This window comes from Tupaia chinensis, unplaced genomic scaffold (genome assembly GCF_000334495.1).
Source record: "Tupaia chinensis unplaced genomic scaffold, TupChi_1.0 Scaffold000012_1, whole genome shotgun sequence".
In the NCBI taxonomy this organism is placed as follows: Eukaryota; Metazoa; Chordata; class Mammalia; order Scandentia; family Tupaiidae; genus Tupaia; species Tupaia belangeri.
This window is the reverse complement of record NW_006159442.1, coordinates 2,146,219-2,169,652: the sequence shown is the minus strand read 5'-3', so window position 1 is coordinate 2,169,652 and position 23,434 is coordinate 2,146,219.

Genomic DNA, 23,434 nt, shown 5'->3' with positions numbered 1-23,434 from the left:
GGCGCGATGGGCGGGGCCGGGCCCCCCGCCGGGGAGAGGCTGCCCCGGTGGGGCTGCGAGTCGCCACTGCCAGTGTCAACCTCAGGAACGAAACCAGCACAGCGCCCGCTCTGTACACACCCACCCACTCGGAAACAGCGTGGCTCTTTGAATAAAAGATCGTCTTTGAGACGCAACGTGAAATACCAAACTCAAGTTTAAGGTTATCCTCTGCATATGCAAACGATTGAGACATCTTATTAGCCACCGTGGGGTTCTTCCCACATCCTAGCTACTGTTTCTGTAGCAAGCGGTTCATTTCAGCCTTCAAATTTATAGGAGTGCAAGAAACTACTTTAAGTGGAAGAAATTCGTCACTAGACTTTTTCAGGAAGCTTTGCCTTAAATTTAGGTGTTAAGTGCAGTTGTGAATTCCAAAAGAAAACAAGAGGCCTAACATGCTATTTGCCTTTGAAAAGAAAACATGTTAAGTGCCTACTTGGGTATAACAAGAATGCATTTAGGATTTTCATTCACGAAAGAGAGAAGTCACGTGATCCGAAATAATCAGCTCGCCCCTTCCCAGCCACGTTACTCAAAAGCTGTTTGCCTTCCTAGATCGTTGTGGGGTAACTCAAGCTCTCTTTGCCTCCCTGCAACAGGACTGTGGTTTAAAGGTTATGTCTCACAGGTTTTCTTTCGAGACAGCCCCTACGGAGTCAACACCCTGTTCTAGAAATCCTGAGCCATTAAGTCAACAGTACTTAGGCGCCTCTAAAGTCTAACTGAGGAGAAGTATATGAAAGGGTGTTTAAAAGACGGACCCCTGCTCAATCTTTCCACACCAGTCTTCCCACTTTCCAAACTTCATTTCTTTTAATAACAAAAGGTATACACAAACGCCTTCTAAGATGCCCTTCACTCCTAGGGATGGGAAGAGGACCAGAGAGGGTCTATCCTCACTAGCCATACCTTTGTCAAATTTGCACAGTTTAGGGAACCAGCAGTTAGCGTAATGGCTATGTTGTTGGACTCCCACGTAGACGACCGCGGTTCGCGTCCCAGACCCTGTGGCTTAAAACTCACTATGTGCGCATGTGCGTGTGTGCCCAAGATCCCGAGAGGAGAATGGAGGAGAAGGGATTGCGTTGTGACCATCCCCCCTGGGGGGTGATTTCTCGCTTTCAGTCTCTATGTCTCTCTCTCTGTCTGTCGAGCACACGCGCCCTATAGCGAAAACCTCTCTCTAAAAAAAAAAATACACAGTTTATATATTTTTAAATGTTTAAATTTTCTGATAAAACATAATTTCTAATTCACAGAACACCCACCCTACACCCTAGAGGAGCCCGGCTCCAGGCTTAATCTTTGGGTAAAATGTATCCTCTAGAAACTGTGGCGAGAGAGCTTACTTGCTTCCGCTTGCTGTCCTCTGTCATCCTTCTCCCACGTCCCACCCGCAAGAAGTCTGACCCCTGAACTCTGGGGGCACGTCCTTGGTTTTCCCTGAGGGATTATTATTAGAAACTACAATGTGAAACTTGCCAAGTGTCATTTATTATGGGGTGTATATATAATAAAAGCATGATCCATGTCATCTGTCAACATACCCAGTAAGAATGCTGACCAGAGATTTATTTTAGACCTCTGAGAAAAAGCTTGTTTTCTCTCAAAGAACGGGTAAGCTTTTGCATGTGGATGATAAACATAATTACAACTGATTGGTGTTTTTCCATTTACTGTGGCCACCAGGATACTCAAGGCCAATTTGATGGCCTGAAGCTATAAAAGGATCCACAAAAAAATTACATCAGTCTCTTGTGTCACTGAATACCAACTTTCTCCCATCCGGTGGTTCCTTTACGTTGAATGCACACTGAAATCATTGGGAGAGCCCTAAAATAGACTGAGTACCAGGCCCCAGCACAGGAGACCACAGTTTCAATCATTCAGGTATCAACAGTTTCGGCTGCATCCCGAGGATGCTCGTGTGCATGTAGGATGAGAAGCTAGGCCTAGACCAGTGGCCCCCAAACCTGCTACACACAGAAACACCCGGAGGTCTGTAAGACTGCTGCCCTCCGCCTCTCACCCCAGACACCCTGATCTGCTGTAGTACGGGGTGCTAGCTGGGCATCAGAATTCTTAGGTGATTTTTTTTTTTTTTTCGGTTTTGCAGTAGAATGCATGTGCTCACTGGAGAGAGACACAGAGAAGGAAGGTGAGAGATAACCCCCTAGAGGGGCTAGCCATGCCATAATCCCTTCTCTTCCAGTCTCCTCTCAGAATTGTGGGCACACTAACACAGTGCCTGGTGTGATTTTTAAGTCACCAGATTCGAGGCTCAAACCGCAGTAGACCAGGTGAGAGTCTAGCACCTTAACCACTATGCCACCCACTGACCCACTTAGGTGATTCTAAAGCACAGTAAAGGTTAGGGACCTCTGGCTTAATTTAAATTCCTATTCTTTATACATTTTTCATGACTCTATTCTTTTTTAAAAATTTTTCAATTTTGAGGAAATTACTGGTGATAAATACCCTCAAACCTTTTATGGAATGAAGTAGGATGAAACAAATATACTTAATGTAACTAGTATCATAGATCAGTTTTACCCACGGACTACCATTCTGAAGTCTCAAACTACTAGTTCAGTTTCTTCCCAGGGTGTGGGAAAGGACAATCTTTAAGAGGAGCTACTCAGAGGGACCAGCAGTTAGTGTAATGGTTATGTCGCTGAACTCCCATGTATTTGACCATGGTTCAAGTCCCAGACCCAGTGGCTTAAAACTCACGCCGAGTGGACCAGCAGTTAGCATAATGGCTATGTTGCTGGACTCCCACGTGGTCAACCGCGGTTTGTGTCCTGGGCCCGGTGGCTTAAAACCCACACCGGGCACGTGTGCGTGTGTGCCCAAGATCCTGAGAGGAAAATGGAGGAGAAGGGATTGCAGCGTGACCATCCCCTCTGGGGGGTGATTTCTCGCTTTCTGTCTCTATGTCTCTCTCTGTCTGTCCGGCGAGCGCATGCGCCCTATAGCAGAAACCTCTCCAAAAAAACAAAACAAACAAACAAAAAAAACACGCCGGGCGCGCGTGCGTGCATGCCCAAGATCCCAAGAGGAGAATGGAGGAGAAGGGATTGTGGAGTGACCATCCTCCCTGGGGGGTGATTTCTCACTTTCTGTCTCTCTGTCTTTCTGGTGAGTGCACACGCCCTATAGCAAAAAGCTCTCCAAAATAAATAAATAAATAAAAAGGAGCTACTCAGTAGTTTTATTCTAAGCAAGCAGTTTCCTTCCATCAGTTTCTCATCTACACAGCTACAGAGAACCTTACTTTGTAGATACTCCTCAAAAACATGTTCTGTTGTTTCCTTTGGAGGCTCTCACGTCTGAGACCTGAGACTGTGGGTGTTTGGTTAATACACTTCACTTAGATGATCAGAAATGAGCAATTAGCAAAAACGATGTTAAAGTGATCATAAAATCGGGACTATTTTAATGCAAAACCTCTTTAAAAATTATTAAGTTGTCTTAGCAAAATTGCCCAAAACAGAATAATACATAACATCACATGCGTATGTAAGTTTCATATGATTAACACTAGATTTTTCTCTTCAATTTCTGGTGATAATTTCTACTCTCTAAAAAGAAAGACCATTAAGCAGAGATTTTGAAGATGGCCATGTACCTATAAAAGCTGATGTCAGAGGCCGGCAGGTGACGTGGTTAAGGTGCTGGACTCACATGGCTGACCATGGTTTGAATCCCCTGGCGACTTGAAAATCATACTAGACATGTGCATGCATGCCCAAAATCCCAGGCGGAAAATGGAGAAGACTATGGTGTGGCCATCCACCTTGGGGGCGGGGGAAGGTGGTTTCTCACTTTCTCTTTTACTATCGCTTTCTGTCTGTCTCCAGCGAGTGCACACACCCTATGGAAAGATTAACAACTGATGCCATCTTGAAATGTAGCAATATTCCTTAATGCATGGGTAAATTGCAAAAATTTAAGGTGGGTATTTTTTGGTCTTGTTTTTGTTTTGTTTTTACTATAGGGTGCTTGTGTTCACCAGGGAGAGACAGTGAAAAATCACCTCCAGGAGGGATAGCCATGCTGCAATTCCCTCTCTTCTGTTCTCCTCTCTGGACTTGGTGCACATACACACACCGCACCTGGTGTGATTTTCTAGCGGCCAGGTCCAGGACTTGAACACTGGTCTGCCATGTGGGAGTTCAGTGTTTTAACCACCGTGACACATGACACATGCTAGCCTAGTTTATGATTACATAAAGAAATAAACCATACTTCAAATTTTTGACAAATATAAAGGTAGATAGCAAAAAATAACATTTAAATAGCTATCTTTTTGTATAAAATAATCAAACATTTTAAGACACATTTTAAACACCTATGTGCTATTCATTCTAGTACTCTGAAATAACAAAATATCTGAAACATAGATATGATACCTACTTTTTCCAATATGACAAAATATCTGCCATTTACTGGCTATATTAGCAATTTACTTTCATTTTTATGTTTTTATGACAGGGTATGTGTTCTTGCTGGAGAGACAGAGAGGAAAAGTGAGCAATCACCCTCCCCCAGAGGAGATGGCCACACCACAATCCCTTCTCCTCCCTTCTCCTCTCAAGATTTTGCGTGCACACGCACATGCACCTGGTCTAGTTCTCAAGCCACAAACCTCACAGTCAGCCCTGTAGGATCCGATCACCTTCACTACCAAAGTGCCGACTGGCCCAGGTTTCTACATTTTTACTTTTTTTCCCCATGCTTTTTAATTAATCTTTTTATTGAACAGTGTTGCTGTTATCCTTTCTTTTCTTATTAAATCTGTTTCCTTTTCCTGGCTGGGACATTAGTCACTACATTTCTGTTCTTCTACTGGTTGCATGTGACATTTTACATGCATGCCTAACTAACATGACAGCCCAAAAGTTAATATCTTAATCCCGATCTGAACAATACAGGAAGCTTAAAATACAGATTCTAATCAACTCCTTACATGATATTGCTATCTACCTTCATTCTGTTTTTAACTACCAAATTAGATATTATTTTGTTATAGTAATTTTTACTGGTTCATTTTGCAGTTTCTTGTTGCTAGGGATTCCTTGATGCTTCTTAGATGTTCCGTTGGTCAAATTTTTGACAAATATAAAGGTAGATAGCAAAAAATAACATTTAAATAGCTATCTTTTTGTATAAAATAATCAAACATTTTAAGACACATTTTAAACACCTATGTGCTATTCATTCTAGTACTCTGAAATAACAAAATATCTGAAACATAGATATGATACCTACTTTTTCCAATATGACAAAATATCTGCCATTTACTGGCTATATTAGCAATTTACTTTCATTTTTATGTTTTTATGACAGGGTATGTGTTCTTGCTGGAGAGACAGAGAGGAAAAGTGAGCAATCACCCTCCCCCAGAGGAGATGGCCACACCACAATCCCTTCTCCTCCCTTCTCCTCTCAAGATTTTGCGTGCACACGCACATGCACCTGGTCTAGTTCTCAAGCCACAAACCTCACAGTCAGCCCTGTAGGATCCGATCACCTTCACTACCAAAGTGCCGACTGGCCCAGGTTTCTACATTTTTACTTTTTTTCCCCATGCTTTTTAATTAATCTTTTTATTGAACAGTGTTGCTGTTATCCTTTCTTTTCTTATTAAATCTGTTTCCTTTTCCTGGCTGGGACATTAGTCACTACATTTCTGTTCTTCTACTGGTTGCATGTGACATTTTACATGCATGCCTAACTAACATGACAGCCCAAAAGTTAATATCTTAATCCCGATCTGAACAATACAGGAAGCTTAAAATACAGATTCTAATCAACTCCTTACATGATATTGCTATCTACCTTCATTCTGTTTTTAACTACCAAATTAGATATTATTTTGTTATAGTAATTTTTACTGGTTCATTTTGCAGTTTCTTTTTTCTAGGGATTCCTTGATGCTTCTTAGATGTTCCTTTGGAATCCCCCTTCTTCCTGAGGGTCATCCTTCTTTTACATGTCCTTTCCTTTCCTTTTTTTTTTTTTTTTTTTTTTTTTTTTTTTTTTTTTTAGGTTTTTCTCATAGGGTGCATGCAGTCACTAGAGAGAAACAGTGAGAGGGAAAGTGGGAAAATGCATCCAAGGGAGGTGGCAACACCACAATCCCCTCTCCTCCATTCTCCTCTCAGAATTTTGGGCTCACATGCACATGCACCCAGCATGATTTTCAAGCTGCCAAGTCTAGGACTTGAACCACAGTAGGCCACGTGGGCGTCCAGCACCTTCACTACCACACCACCTGCTGGCCCCTTATATTTCTTTAGTAATTAGTCACAGACTATTAGTCACAGACTCTTAGTTTTTGTTTATCTGAAATGTCTGCCCTCATCCATGACAGAGGGTGGAATTATAGACACAGACATGAAGCTGTTGTGGAATGTGGCAGGATGTAAGGCAACGTTCTAACATGACTAGTGTCGTTTTGTTTTACCCACCCCCTATCATTCTGAAGTCACAGGCTTGGAATTAACATATTGGGAGGCTTCTGGGGAATGTAACAGCCTTCAAAAGTACTCAGTATCTTATCCAAGGTAAAATTGTCTCATTCTCAGCACCTAGTTCCTCTGATTTCTTGCTTCCATTGTTGATGATTAATGGCCAGCCCTTAGTCTAATTATTGTTCCTTTGTAAATCATTTGCCATATCTTTTTTTTTTTTTATTGGAGAGGTTTTTTTGCCATAGGGCACATGCGCTCACCAGACAGACAGAGAGAGACACGGAGAGACAGAAAGCAAGAAATCACCCCCCAGGGGGGATGGTCATGCCACAATCCCTTCTCCTCCATTCTCCTCTCGGGATCTTGGGCACGCACATGCGCCCGGCGTGAGTTTTAAGCCACCGGGTCCAGGACGCAAACTGCTGTCGACTATGTGGGAGTCCAGCAATATAGCCATTATGCTAACTGCTGGTCCCTAAACTTTCTATAATTTGTCTGCATGTAGCTTTCTTTCTCTTTATCCTGCCTAGTATACTTTATGCTCTCTCCATCCATGCAGTTAAATCACTTACCATTTCAGGAAAATGCTCAGCTGTTATCTCTTCAAATGCCCTTTATTCTCCATTCTCTATATTCTATTCTTCTGGAACTTCTTTAATTATATATTTGTATTGTGACCTGTTGTTTGTATCTCATAACCTCTTTCACATATTCCATCTTCCTGTCTGGACTATATTCTAAATGATTTCTTTTTTTTTTTTTTTTGAGAGGTTTTTCACTATATGGCACGTGCACGCGCCAGACAGAGAGAAAGAGAGACAGACAGAAAGCGAGAAATCACTCCACAGAGGGGATGGCCACGCCGCAATCCCTTCTCCTCCATTCTCCTCTCGGGATCTTGGGCACGCACGCACATGCTCCTGGCGTGGGTTTTAAGCCACCGGGTCCGGGACGCAAACCCCGGTCGACTACGTGGGAGTCCAGTGACATAGCCATTACACTAACTGCTGGTTCCCCTAAATTATTTCTTCTAACTTCTCTTTCACTTTGCTAAATAACTATTTAGTTGACTCTAATCTGTTTACTCCATTAGCTGAGTTTCTTTATTCAACAATTAAATCGAAAAATTCTATTTAACTTATTTTCAAATTAACCTCATAATTCTTTTAAAAAAAATAAATAAGTTAAGTTTATTCATTCTCTCCAGGAGAGAGAGGGACGGGCATCCCCAACAGGATCTTCTCTGTGTGAACTACTCCCAGTCTTAGCTAGGCTGGATCATAGATCACAGGCATGCACGCATACACCCAGCATTCTGGGGGTGGGGGCTCTGGGACATGAACACAGGCTCTTTCCGATGTAGGTCCGGTTGCATTATTGCTGCACCATCTCCTGGTTCAGTCTCATTATTCTTGATCCTTTTTGTGTGTGTGTTTTCAAATTTTATTTCATTAAATAGTTCATAACTATTTTATATTTTGTTAGTTCTAATAACTAAAAGTTTGGGGTGTGTCTTCCATTATTTCTGCTGACTCTTACCCATAGTGTCTTCATTCCATGTGCTTATTCAGAGTTAATTTGATTGTGATTTCATTTGGTTGATTCTAGTCTACAGGCATCCAAAATAGACTTGTGTTTGCTTCTGTTAGAACCAGTGGTAGTGTCCAGATTAGCTCCGTTTGAGAGTCTCTGCTTAGCACACAAGTCTACAGGTTCGGCTACTTCCCAAAGAGTTTATAACCCCTAAACTGCTGTACTGACAAAGAATTTATGTGCTGGTTATTGTGCATCATTGTTCTTTGATTTTATCTTTTTTTTTTTTTTTTTTTTTAGGTTTTTGCCATAGGGTGCATGTGCTCACCAGAGAGACAGAGAGACAGTGAGAGAGAAAGTAGAAATCATCCCACAGGAAGGGTGGCCATGCCACAATCCTTTCTCCTCCAGTCTTTCTTCGGGATTTGGGGCATGCACATGGCCTGGCGTGATTTTCAAGCCACTAGGTCTGGGACTCTAAATGCAGGCAGTCATGTGGGACCCAGTGCCTTAACCATCGTGCCACCTGCCGGCCTCGATTTTAGCTTTTAACAAGCTAACTTTTCCAGTGTGGAGTAAGATAAAGTATATCGTTGTCCTGCAATATTCACTTCCCCACTTCCAGGAGGAGTCAATGTCCCTGCTTCACTAATACTGCGCTCGGCCATGCAATTTACTCTGGCCCATGGAATGTGAGCAAAAGTGGCAGTATAAGAACAAAGCAAAAATTCTACAAAACTTGGCAAGTTTCTGCCCCCTTCTGTGCTCCCACCCTCCACCATGGGAACATAAGATCCAGATGATCATCGCTCCCTAAGTCTTTTTTTTTAAGAGGTTTTCACCTTAGGACACTTGTGCTCTCTGGAGAGAGAGAGACAGAGACAATGAGAGGGAAAGTGAAAAATTACCCCCTGAGGGTATGGCCACCCTACAATTCCTTCTCTTCCATTCTCCTCCTGGGATCCTGGGCACATGTGCACATCCCTGCGTGATTTTGAAGCCACCGTGTCTGGGACTCAAACTGAGGTTGGCCGTGTGGGAGTCCAGCGACACAACTGCAACTCCCTCTGCCAGCCCCCCTGAAGCCTAATGAGAAGGGGGCAGACCTAAGCCTAACCCAAGCCTACAACAAGAGCACTTGATTCACAGCTGCCAGCATGTGATGAAAACTAGAAATAAATACTGTCATAGCCATGGAAGAAGCTCTATAGACCTTCTTTACAAGCGGAGCACTTGAGATTTCATTATTTTTGCCTAAAAGAGGCAGGGCCAAATTTGTTCTTTTAAATAATACCTTTGCATTCTTATTCACCACCATTAACACCTTTAGAAAACTAAAAACTCAAATACTAAGCTATTATTGCCTAGAAATCAGGAAGCATATTATTTAGTTTCCTATCGCCACTGAAACAAATTACCACAAATTCAGTGGCTTAAATCAAGATATTTATTCTCTGAAATTCTGAAAGCCAGAAGTTCAAAACCCTCATCACTAGGACACAACAGGGTATTCCAGGAAGATGGAGGGGAGCATTTTCTTTTCTTTTTTTAAGAGAAGTTTTTGCTATAGGGCACGTGCGCTCGCCAGACAGACAGAGACACAGAAAGCGAAAAATCACCCCCCAGGGGGAATGGCCACGCCGCAATCCCTTCTCCTCCATTCTCCTCTCGGGATCTTGGGCACATACACACATGCGCCCGGTGTGAGTTTAAGCCCCCGGGTCCGGGACTGGAACCGCAGTCGACTACATGGGAGTCCAGCAACATAGCCATTACGCTAACTGCTGGTCCCAAGGGGAACATTTTCATCGCAGCCTTCAGACCTGATTTCCTGCATTCCTCGGTTCACAGGCCCCTCCTCCATCTTCACCATCATACAGCATCTTCAAATCCCTTTCCTCACCGAGGCCATCACATCACCTTTGTTCCGTTTGCAGTCAAATCTCCCTGGGTCTCTCTGTCTCTCTCTCTCTCTCTAATAAGAAACACCTGTGGATACATTTCAGCTCCACCCAGGTAATCCAGGAAAACCTGTCTGTCTCAGGATCCTTCCTTTAAACACAACTGCAAAATGCCCTTTGCAGGTTACAGGGATTTGGACCTGGGTATCTTTAGAAGCTCTTCTTCAGCCAACAAGAAATGGGGCAGTGAATTTTAATGTATCCTTTTCTGGATACTACAGATGCTCAATTTTTTGAATCTCCCACCTTGTTTTGGTAGAAAAATGGAATGACTTTCTTTCTCAATTTCCATTGCGTGTTCATTTTCCAGAACAAAATAAATGACGTCCTTCTATTTCATGGTAGAAGTTCTAAAACAGCTGCGTTAATTAACAATTCCGACAAGTTCATGGATCATTTATTTTAAAATAATAATATTTAATGATTTGAAAAAAATCTCTTCATAAAAATGTGAAACTGGGCCTTTTCATTTTAGAAGTCTTTTACTACTCAAAAACATTTAAAAGTATGCTTTCTGAATGATTTTTCTCTACATTCAGTATTTGTATTCATAGCATGAAGATGAAGGCAAAGTCATTAAATGACTCAACTGCATGTCCTAAGATGTGGCTTACTAGGTTGGAATTGCTTTCTGCTGGTAAAGTGCACAGTGGTTGGGATTATTTAGTCCCCAAAAGATAAATATTAGGAAAGAAAACAGATCCACATGCTGGAAATCCTCTCTAATTGCCAGTGATGGCTTCAGAATTATGAGTTAGCACTTGAAAAAAAAAACTAAACCAACTCCTTCAGCAGAACAAACGTCCTGGTTTCCTCTATAATATTTTTTACCCCCTTCCCCAAATGTAACTCTCCTTGCGATCACAGTTCCCACCTCCCACCTCCCATCCTATCCCTTAGGGGCTGGGCTATTCTAGTTCTATAGCTATTCTTTTAGTCTCACTAGTTATCTCGAAATGCAACGCTAATCACAGGAGGTTGCTCCATAGATGTAGATTCTATTCCCCAGACTCTCTGGAATGTATCTCTTGTGAATGTTCCAGATTTCTCAAGTCAGTGAATGGAGGCGAACAGCTCCTTTGCCTTTCCACGGAGAATGAAATGCAAGAGAAGCAAATTAAAATACAGGAAAGAAAAAGAGCCAAAGATTTGACAATCAAGTCTGTTGGCAAGATAGTGGGGGAAATGAGATTTTTCACACATGCTGGTGATAGTACAAAGCAACCTCTATGGAGAGGAATTTGTCTGCATCCAGCATATCATACTCATTAGTCCAGCAATCCCACTTCTCTCTCTCTCTCTCTCTCTCTCTCTTTTTTTTTTTTTTTTTTGTTGGTCTTTGTGCTTGCTGGAGAGAGACAGCGAAAAGGAGAGTGAGAAACCACCTCTCGGGGAGATGAGCACAACACATTCCATTCTACTCCATTCTCCCCTTAGGATTTTGGGCACATGGACACTTGAGCCTGGCATGAGTTTCAAGCCACAGTCTGTGGGATTCCAGAGCTTTAGCCACCATGCTTCCTACTGGCCCCGATCCCACATTGAAGACTTTCTACACTGACGCACTATGAAGTAACGTGTACTTAAGTTTAAAATAATAAAAGCAAAGCGAAGAACCCTTTTTATCCTGGGCCACCATTTATAAGCAAGTGGGAACATGAGCCTGACAAGAAATACAGGTGCTGTCATCAGGGCTCTGACTCTTGGCTCTGCTTCATTCTACAGTCTGGTTCTTCCTCTGGAATGAATGAGAAGATTGCTCATGCGCCCGGCGCGAGTTTAAGCCACCGGGTCCAGGACTCGGATTGCGGTCGACTACATGGGAGTTCCGTGACAGAGCCATTACGCTAACTGCTGGTTCCTGTTTCTTCCTAATACTTGAAGTTCAGTCTGAGCGTTCAGAGGTATGCAGGAGGTGATCTGCAATCTCTCTTCTGTTCCATTTTTCACTCTTTGTGCATCAGGTTCAGTGGGAATTTAGGAATATTCTGATCCTAATTGTATCCAGATATTTGGTTCCTTTTCACTTGGACCTGTATAGACATTCAGTGTGTAGAGGTTGAGCAGCCAAGGAATAAAGATAAAGAAAAAAAGGAAAAGAGAGACGAGGAAAGAAGGAGAAAAAATAAAATAAAAAAGAAGAAAGGAAAAAGATAATAAAAAACCCTTTAGATTTTAATTTTAAAAAGCAAAAAACTGTGTGGCATGTGCACACGCCACGTGAAACCAATAGTTCACAGCTCAAGTTCAGTATCCATCTCAGGCCTGACTTTGTGCTTTTCCCACTAGAAATGAATCTGGAGGGAGAAGTCTTAGCAGAAAATCTTCATTTTTAGTTAATGAAAGCGGTATTTCACTGCTCAAGTTCAGTATCCATCTCAGGATAGGCTTGGGTTTGTGCTTTTCCTAAATGGGATGGGAAAAGGCACAAATTAGCATCATAAAGGAGAAGCTTGAGAGGCCAGGGAATATTTTACCTTAAAAAAGGTTTTTTTAAAAAAATTAAAAGAAAAAAAAAAAAAAATTAAAAGACACAGGGAGACACAGAGAGACAGAGAGATGGAGTGAAGGAGACAGAGATAACCCTACCCACTAGAAATGAATCTGGAAAGAGAAGTCTCAGCATGAATCTTCATTTTTAGTCCATGAAAGCAACATTTCACTGCTCAAGTTCAGTAGCCATCTCAGGATGGGCCGGGTTTGTGCTTTTCCCACTGGAAATGAATCTGGAGGGAAAAGCACAATCCATCTCGTCATCATGAAGACTTCTAAGACCAACGACTGCTGTGAATGTTTACAAAAACAACTTCTCCTCCTCTCTTCCTTTCTCCCCAAACCAAGTATCTTTGGTTTGTAGCTAGAGGATCTTCAGTCTCTCATGGTTGAAACTGATCCTGGGCCATAACCTTGTTACCTTTGATAGATAATTACCATCAGCCCTTTCAGCTAAGGGCCACTTACTCTACCTGGTCCCAGGATGTGCTCAGGGAAGCCGCTACTCCAATAAACATAAACATAACCTGTATGCTTTTGTTATAACCAAAATTTCTCATAATCACATTAATTCACATTCTTTAAAAAAATCAGACACCTGTTGTTATTTTACAGTACTGATGACTGCGTTAGAACCAGAGCACAGTGGCCCAGCCGTGGTAGTGCATGTCGGATAGAAGGTGCCACTGCACAATGACTGAGGCTACACGAGAGGCCCGTTTTTGTCTTTGGGTTCAACCTAAACAACTCAGGCAGGGAGGCACATACCTGTGGTCCTACCTAACTGGGAGGCTGGGGTAGAAGGATGACAACATGGCAAGAGCCTGCCAAAAATATGTCTCCCTCCCTTTCATTTAAAAACCAACAAAACACTGTGGCCCAATGAGCCAGCTCCATGGCATAGTGGTGAGGTACTGCTTGAGAGAAGCAGATCTCACATGGTGAATGGAGTTCAAATCCCCAGCCAGGTCAGCCTGAAAGTGAAAATCACACCTCTGAGTAACCAAGATCTGATGATGACTGGAAGAAGGTGAGGCTATTGTGGCCACCTCCTGTAGTGGCGTGGAGGTGGCCTTTATATGTTCTCCTAATGCCCTAATGCAGAGATCTCTTTCTTTTTCTGGAAATTTCCTCTTCTATTTCCTGGGCTCACTGATACTATTCTTATTTGGTTTCCCTTCTACTTTTCTGGTTTCTATAATTCACTTTCCATCATGGGTTCTTTCTCCTCTATCCACTGAGCTCAGAGGACCTCATTCCTGGGCTCTTTTTCATTGTTTCCTGTGATCGCCTCTCATCTACTGTAATTATTATCTCTTCACCAAAGACTCTGAAATATGTATGTCTATCCCAGTCCTCCCTTCTGAGCTCCAAGCTTGTGTGTATGCATGTATCCAACAGGCCCCATAAACACTCCTGGACATTACAAATTCAGTATGTCCTCAGCTGAAGCCACCATGTCCCTCCCATCCACACACTTCCAAAATAAACTTCGGACAGAACTGAGTATGACCAGAGACACCGAGGGCCTGGTTCAAGTCAGATCTAGGAGCTATAAACGAATCTATAAGGGTAGACATGTTGGGAAATGGTACTTTTAAAAAGTAAAATTAAAGATTTTAAGCAATATCTGCAGTTTTTGTTTACCTTTTTTTATTATTTCTTCTTAGCCATATCCTTCTTTATTTAAAAGGAATCAACTCTTCCTCATTCTCTAGCTGTCTGATTTGAGTGGGGCAGACTTTATCCCCTGAAGATAGGCACCTGGTCTGACCTTGACCACCCACCTACTCCCATCCCTGTGATGGTTCAGGAATGGGCATATGCCCCTAGTAGATCAGTGAGAGTCATACCTGGACTGTTTACTGGAATTGTGGTTAAAGTGGCTTAGTTTCTTACTGAGGTTTCTAAGATGATGTAATAGATTGCGAGTCATGTTACTTGTGGCCCTCTTTGCCATTATGTGGGGATAGCCCACCTAAGAAGTCAATATCAGAGTGATAAGATGAAATTTACATTATAGAACACCTACTCTGACCACCACGTAGACACCTAGAGACAGTGAAACCAGTAGAGAGGCTCCTGCAGGAACTCAGGTAAGGACTTTGACTTAAGATAGTGGTAGTGGAAACAGAAAGTGGAGGAGATATCTGAAAGATGATCTGGGTAGCTGGCTCACCAGCGTAGAGAACCAGGGACCAGAGGGTGACCCAGAGGTAACTACAAGGTTGACCATATGGGAAGGTTCTGGGTTTGTATACCAAGACCTCCCTGGGTATTCCAGGCTTGTGTGTACCCATGATGGAGGGCTGGTTGATACTGTGGTGTGTAGAAACAAAGCATCAAGACCCTTTTGGGGATTCTCTCTCTCATACAGGAATAAATAGATAAACTAGAAAAGAAAAAATAATAAGGAACCAATGGGATATGAGAGATATGGGAAAAGAAAGAGTTGAAGACAGATCCCAGGTGTTTGGATGGGCTGGCTCAGCAGGTAACTCTAGAGATAGGGAACATGGAAACAGTACTGGGCCAGCAGCAATGGAGGATGATGGTTTTAATTTGAATGGGATGAGTTTGAAGGCTTAAGGTGCAGAGTGGCATGCAGTTGAAGGTGTTGTAAGATGCATTCATGGAAGGAAATGAAAAGAAGTGGTCATATCGAGATAGAAGAAAATGGTACCAGCTGGTGGCATGGTGGTTAAGATGGCTGGATCTAACATGGCTGACCAGATAGTTTGAGTTCCAGATCTGGAAGCTTGAAAAACATACTGGGCACATGTATGCGTATGCCCCAAAGCCTAAAAATAAAAATATAGGAAAAGGAATTGTGGCATGACCATCCCCTATAGGGTATGCGTGCTCATTCTCCACCCATGTCTCTTTCTGTCTCTCTCTGGTGAGTGCACATGCCCTCTAACAATTAATAAATAAATAAAATAAAATAAAATAGAAGAAAATCCATGAACACCAGCATCAGAGTAGTCAGATAAAAACAAGTAAGCAGTATGAAGTCTATAATCTGTAACTTGCAGCCCGAACCTTTCTTAGGTGCTCCAAGCTTATAGTATCAACACTTGTTAGATATTTTAATGTGAATGTGAACACAGTCTAAATAAATGAAGCATTTTCTTTAACCCAAACCTGTTTCCTTATGAATTTGTTCCTTTATTTCCTCTTGTTTGTTGCACAGAAAACAGCAGCCCTTCCAGATTCATTTTCCTTATTCCCCACCACCAATGCCTTCATTGTTGTCTTCCATTTGTCCCCTCTTTCTTGCTCCATTGACATGATCCTAGTTAATATCTTGACACAATCCCTACAGTTTCTCAAGGGAATACAAACATAACTTACCCCGCTACACACACATTGACCATGTGCTCATGGGATTCTGCATCTTAACCTCTTCTGGGCTGCTCCTATGGACTCAGGCAGAGTTATTTGGGATGTCCTTGACCTCATCTGTAGGAGAGAAACCACCAAGAGCAAAGTTGGAGGAGAAGAGCCTGGGAGAGGCTGTACTTAGCCACATAGTGTTACTGACTCCTAAATACCACATCTCCTGCTGGCCCCACCTGGCCTTGTCTCCTAGATTCTCCCCCGTGAGGTCATCAAGACTGGATTTAGACCAGACTACAAAGTGCGGCTGTTAACAAAGAGGGTCTGATGTGTGGAGATTAAAACTGCACATAAAGACAATTTTATTTTTTAGCTGGGACACCAAGTTTATCTTTGGAGCATAACCTCCAGGAGAGCAGAGATTTTTCCATCTTGTTACCCACCATAGACCTAGCTTGGCGCCTTTGCCTCATCACAGCAGACATCTATTAAATTACCATTAAATGAATGAATAGTATGTTGGCAATAGATATGGGTAAATGCCATCTGGAATTCTGACCTAGCTTGCAAAATCATGATAAGGGGTTTTTATCACAGACTATTTTGATACATTCTCAGCAGCAAAACAGGCCTGAAGATCACCAAAGTCAATGAGTTTGTCTTTGTTCTACTTCAAGTCCTCATGCTTCTCTCGCTCCACCCCCCTTTCTCAGTTGATATAGGCCCCTCGAGGCAAATAACTTTCCTATGACTCAAAGATACTTCTTTGGAAGGGGAAAAAATAGTCTCTTTCATATAGATTTTTCCTCTAGTATGAGTTTCCATTCCATTTGGGAAAATGAAGATATTCACATAAGCTTACCTACCCTTCTCTGCCTCACAAAGTGGTTATGTAAATAAATTGGATAGTATTTCTGAATAGGCTGTATTTATAAATTCTAAATACTCAGTATGCTTAATAATATCCATCCAACTGCATTTCTCCAAATGTGATAACTGCATTGTATACAAGCTTGATGTGTTTCCACAGGAGACTAACCCTTGAAAACGATGGGTCTCAAGTTTGCGAAAATGAAGAGGCAGGTTAAAATGAAGAAGCTCATATAATCATAAACACGTGAGACAGGTTCAGTCTGTTTATTGAATTCTAAACACCCACGTTTGAGAACACTCTGTAAAGCTTAAAAGAAGTCATTTTAGGGATCAGCAGGTGGCATGGTGAAGGCATTGGACTCCCATATGGCTGATCACAGTTTGGGTCCCAGACCAGGTGGTTAGCTTTCTCACACACTCTCTCTCTGTTGCTCTCTGGTGAGGGCACATGCCCTATAGCAAGTTAAAAAAATAATAATAATAACAACATTTAATAAATAATTATTTTTCAAAGTCACCTTACTGCTATGAACAATAAGTTTTTATTTATTTTCATTATAATTATGGTTACTTTTTATACAATTACTGTACATCATTTAGCTTGTATAGAAAATTTACCCAACATGAAATACACTTCAGATCAGTCCAGTTGAAAATACTACACATATTATCAATAGGTGATAAAATATTTGTGTCCCAAAAATGTCTAAACTTTCTATTTTTTCTAATTACTTTTCCTACACTCTTCTCTCTCCCACCCTCCCTCCACACTGTCTCCAGTGTCCATAACTATTTTCAGTACTTTTATGTCCTCCAATCTTTCAGTCTCTACCATAGGGTGCAGACAGTTGGTGTATGTTAAACGGAGATATACAATGCCTCTCTTTTATAGCCTGATTCACTTAACTCAGCAATAAATCTCCCATATGTGTCCACTTTCAATCAAATGCCAGGATCTTTTGTTTGTTTGTTCGTTTTATTGCTGAGTAGTATTCTATGGAGTACATGTACCACATTTTTCAATCCATTCATCTGTTCATGGACATTTGGATTGGTTCCATGTTTTAGCAATCATGAATAATACTGCAATAAACATAGATGTGCAAGCAATTTTCTAACTGAGCGTTCTCCTGTCCTTTGGGTAGATATCCAGGAGTGGAATTGCTGAATTATATGGTAGTTCTATTTGTAGGTCTTTGAGAAACCTCCACATTGTTTTCCACAGTGGTTGGACCAATTTACATTCCCACCAACAGTGTAGGAGAGTTCCCCTTTTGCTACATCCCCATCAGCAGTTGTCATTTTTTGTATTTTTAATCTTCTCCATTCTGACCAGGGTTAGGGGGTATCTCACTGTGGGTTTTGTTTGTTTGTTTGTTTGTTTGCTTGCTTTTGGAGAGGTTTTCGCGATAGGGCGCATGCGCTCACCAGACAGGCAGAGACACAGAGAAAGAAAGAGAGAAATCACCTCCCAGGGGGGATGGTCATGCTGCAATCCCTTCTCCTCCATTCTCCTCTCGGGATCTTGGGCATGCACGCACACGCGCCCGGCATGAGTTTTAAGCCACCGTGTCCGGGACGCGAACCGCGGTCGACTACGTGGGAGTCCAGCGACATAGCCATTACGCTAACTGCTGGTTCCCTCACTGTGGTTTTGATCCGCATTTCCTTTATGATAAAGGATGTCGAGCATTTTTTCATGTGCTTTTTGGCTATTTGTAAGCCTTTCTTAGAGAGTTGTTTATTCAGCTCCTTTTCTCATCTTTTAATTGGGTTAATCATTTCTTTTTGGATAAGCTGCTTGCATTCTCTGGTGTATTCTAGTTATCAGTCCTTCATCTGAGGCATAGTTTACAAAAATCTTATCCCATTCTGAGGGTTGTCAATTCTCACTAATTACTGTCTTTTGCCACACAGAAACTTCTTAATCTGATGTAATCCCACTTGTTTATTTTGGGGATTATCCCCTGTGCCTTGGGGGTCTTATTTGAACAGTGAGTTTATAAAACATGGTTTAAGAAGTGTGAGCCTCAGAATGAAAATAAATTCAAGAAAATATTTAGTTAGTTATGTCAGTAGGCAACATATTTAAAGAAAGTTTTTATTATTTATCATCAAGCAAAAACTAATGAATGCACAATATAGTAGAGATTTTGCATACAGCCGTTGAACTGTTTACATGGTAAGGGTAATTACCAGGTCCCATGGCATCCCCCCATCATGCTGCTATCAGAAAAACTGGCTTGATTCACCAGCAGTCTTATTTAGTCTGAAGAGCTATTTGTTCCTGTCCTTTAACTCCAGCATTATACAGGAAATTATATGAATGGTTTCTCATGTCAGTTATAAAAGCTTCAAGTTTAGACAAGCTGTCCTTGTCTCTTTCTTGAAGAATAAATATAATCTTTTTAAAAAAATAATTATTTTATTTAACTTTATTTATTTATTTATTTTAATTTACCAGAGAGGGACAGAGAGAGAGAGAGAGAGAAAGGGAAAGTGAGAAAGCAAACTGCCAGGTCCAGGACTCGAACCGCAGTCGGCCATGTGGGAATCCAGCACCCTTACCCACCATGCCACCTGCTGGCCCCGATTAAATATAATCTTGTTTGTATGTTGCTCCAGATGCCCTGTCCCAGCAAGGTGTGCACGCAGGTGGAGAGCAGAAATGTGATACCTTTATTCACTCATCAAAAGGGTCATAGCCAACAAGTTCGTAATAAAAGACAGGCCAACAAGAGAAAAACATAACGAATTAATTTAATCAAATGTATATGTGGCACAGGAGCCTTCAGAATGAAGACCCAAAGATTCAAAAAAACTATCTATATTTTTTGTTTAGGTTCAACGACAAATGAATGTCTTTGTAGAAAAGTGATTGGACAAAGAAGGTATGATCTTATAAAGATAAAATTTATCTAGTAAAGAGATCATTATGCAAAATTTAGAACAAGTGGAGGCAGGGCGGTTTGGAGAACTATTAGAAAGAAGAGGTGGGGCCAGCCAGTGTTATGGAGGTTAAGGTGGCTGGATTCCACATAACCAACTGCATGGTTACAGTCCTAGACACAGTGGCTTGGAAAACACTACAGGCACATGTGTACTTGTGCCCAAAATTCTGAGAGGAGAATGAAGGAAAAGGGATTGTGACCACCTCCCACCCCCACCGCCCAGGGGAGGGGGTGATCTCTCACTTTCCCTCTCTCTCCCCCTTCTGTCTCTCTCCAGCAAGCACATGCACCTTAGAGCAAAGATTTAAAAAGAAGAGAGAGAAGGAAGGGAGGAAAGAAAGGAAGGAAGGAATGTGGCTAACCACTCTGCTTACCAGTTTCAGTGACTCCCTGTTGACTACGTGGCTCACTTTCACAAGACATTGTGTCTCCAGACAATTTGCAATCTCCTTGGGCTGATCACGCATCCTGCTGGGTAGGCTACCTTTGCTGCCAGCAAGCTGCTTCAGACAACTTCTGTTCATGGATCTTCACCCAATCTTGTTATTTCTTCCTTCTCTCTAGGGCCCTCCTGTGTTACCTTTGTCCAATGTAAACTCTTTCCAAACAATTGACATGTACTGTAACCCTTTGACTAGGCTTTTCAGGGTCTGTGGACATGTTCTCATTTCTGTCTGACCCTGACTGCATGTCCCAGGGTCTGCTCTTATTTGATACTAGCTTTGTAAGATCAGTAAATTACATTTTTTCTTATAAGCTTTGGCTTATAGTGCTTCTTTCTGGCTTGACAATCTAATAGTAACAGACTGAGAAAGGAAAACTCAGCAAGGCCTATCTGTTCAGATTCTTCTGGGCTCTGTAACATTCCTTCCTCCTGGGCATGGGACAGGACCTCTGATGGAACCAGTCTTTTGACCTTCTATTGGACAAAGTATGTCAGAGAATTTCTTTATGGCCAGCTACTCCTCAGAGAGGAGGGGGAAGGTTAGAATAATCAAAGTTTTATGGTTGTTTTTTGGTCAGAGGAGTTCTAGTGCCTATAACGAACCTTGGGAAAGAGGGAGTTCTTATTTCTACAGTCTGCCTTGTGGGAGAAAGGTTAGCAGAAAAAAGAGAGAAAAAGATCAGAAAGATTCCACTTCTGAGGCCCTTCCAGTGTCCTTTGGCACAAAGTACCAGCATGCCAAGTCAACGTACTCTGGGGAATCATTTTCTGAGTCTCAACACACAAATGTGTGTGCTTGCAGCGATGTGTGCCTTTTCTGCCCACACAGGGAAGTATGGAAATGCACAGACAGCTGGAGGTAGTTCCTAGACTGTTGATCTCAAAAGTCAGTCTTACAGCTTCCGTACTCGATCCCAGAAAGTCTCCACCCCACGGTAGTTGTGGAAATCTCAAAGCAACATTCATTTCTTGTTTTCCCTAGTTTTGCAAAAAGAAGCAAGCCAACTAGAGCTCAGGGGATGGGCATCACACTGCATCAGAATGAAATTAAACAACCGTGAATGTACGAATCATGGATCCAGGCACACAGTAAGATAGTACCTCTAATTTAGTACCTCTAATTTCCTGTGTTTTACTCATCCAGGGTATAAAAAGTTTCTGCTCTGAGTTAAATTTTATAATTACTCTTTTATTTTTTTTAAAGAGAAATATTTGCTATAGGGCATGTGTGCTCATCAGAGAAACAGAGAGACAGAAAGCAAGAAATCACCCCTCCCCAGGGCGGATGGCTAACACTGCAATCCCTTCTCCTCCATTCTCCTCTTGGGATTTTGGGCATGCATGCACATACACCCAGCATGAGTTTCAAGGTGCGGGGTTGGGACTCGAACCACAGTCTGCCATGTGGAAGCACAGTGACATAACCATTATGCCATCTGCTGGTCCCAAATTTTATAACTGCTGTTTTTGTTTTTGTTTTTTTTGAGAGGTTTTTGCTATAGGTCACGTGTGCTCGCCAGAAAGACAGAGACAGAGAGACAGAAAGCAAGAAATCACCCCCCAGGGGGTGATGGCCACACTGCAATCCCTTTTCCTCCATTCTCCTCTCGGGATCTTGGGGACGTACGCACACGCGGCCAGCGTGAATTCAAGTCATTGGGTCTGGGACTCAAACTGCGGTAGACTGCATGGGAGTTCAGCGACATAGCCATTACGCCAAGTGCTGGTCCCATAATTGCTCTTACACTTTGCTATGCTTAAACAAGTTTACAGAACATGGTGCCCCACTTCTATATTGACACAGTTAAGGAGAAAGGCCCTGGATCATGGGCAATCACACACCCAGTGCACTCTCTGAGCTTGAATCAGAAACTTTCTCCTGTGCCATTGCTTGGAGACCCAGGTTCATTTTACCACAGAGTCACCGGCTGGCTCCTAAGGAGAACATTCTTGTTGTGCATATAAAATCACACATTGGTCCTGGTCTGAATGTAATGAATGATCGTATGGCTTAATAAGATTGCGTAATTAAACAGAAAGCCAGCGACATACCTGGTCTGCTTGGAAAGCATCATCGGGTCCCAGTGTTCGAGGGAAGTATTCTCTGAGTGCTCGCAGGGCTTTCCTAGTAAACAGAACTTCATTTTCACCAGCTGAGCAAAATAAAATTAGATGTCTGCAGTGGAGACAGTAATAAATTTAGTGCAATGGTTTAGAAGGAAGGAAGAGACTATCTGGGAAGGATAACAAGCCACTTTTTGTACTGCACAGCCAGCCTCGAGCCTTTCATTCTCTCTTCCTTACCCTGGGAGATGGACTTCTGGAAGGGCTAGTAATTTAGACTTACAAACCTTACTTCCATCACAAAAGACTTTGCTGGGCCTCAGTTAATCTGCTTGTTTATGTCCTGTTCAGATACAGTGTTTAGAAGACTGAGGGAACTGAAATATTTCCATGACAACAGGTTTTTTTTTTTTTTTTTATTAAGGGGAGAAAATGCTAGAATTCTTTAAGTTGTTCCAAAATTAACAAAAAAAATCAAAAAAGCTTCTTCCACAGTTTTCTGTTGTTTGGTTTTTACCCAAATAATGTTCGATGGTTGTTAACAATTGAGCAGTAATTGCCAAGACTCCTCGACCATAATTAAATATGTAATCTAATCACTCTATTTTCCATTCTCCTAGCAGGAAATAGAGATCATAATAATCATGTGATGTAGGGCTAGTTTTTCTGTTTTTTTTTTAAGTTATTTATTTAATTTTATTTATTATCATTACTTTTTAATTTGTTATAGAGTATATGTACTCACCAGAGAGAGAGAAAAGGAAGTGAGAAAGCAAGCCACCAGGTCCAGGACTCGAACTGCCATCAGTCATATGGGAATCCAGAGTCCCAACTACCACCTCACCTGCTGACCCCACGTAGGAGTAGTTTTAAGACTAGTTATCTCATGTTTATAAAGTGTTTTGAGGTAGTAAAATTAAAAATGAAATGAAATTTTATGATGTCACTATCAGTTCTGCTTTTAAAAATCCAATGTGCTTTGTCTCATTGTACAGAAGTTTATGGGTTTTACCTTTTATTTCTAAAATGAAGTATGCATAGGCTAGTTCCTTTTTTTATTATTTATTTATTTATTTATTTTTCTATAGGGCACATGTGCTCACTGAAGAGAGAGAAAGATGGAGAGAGAGGAAAGTGAGAAATTACCCCATAGGGTGATGGCCACACCAAAATTCTCTTCTTCCTCAGTCTTCCCTCAGGATTTTGAGCTCTCACTCACATGGTCTGCATGTTTTTCAAGTTCCCAGGTCTGCA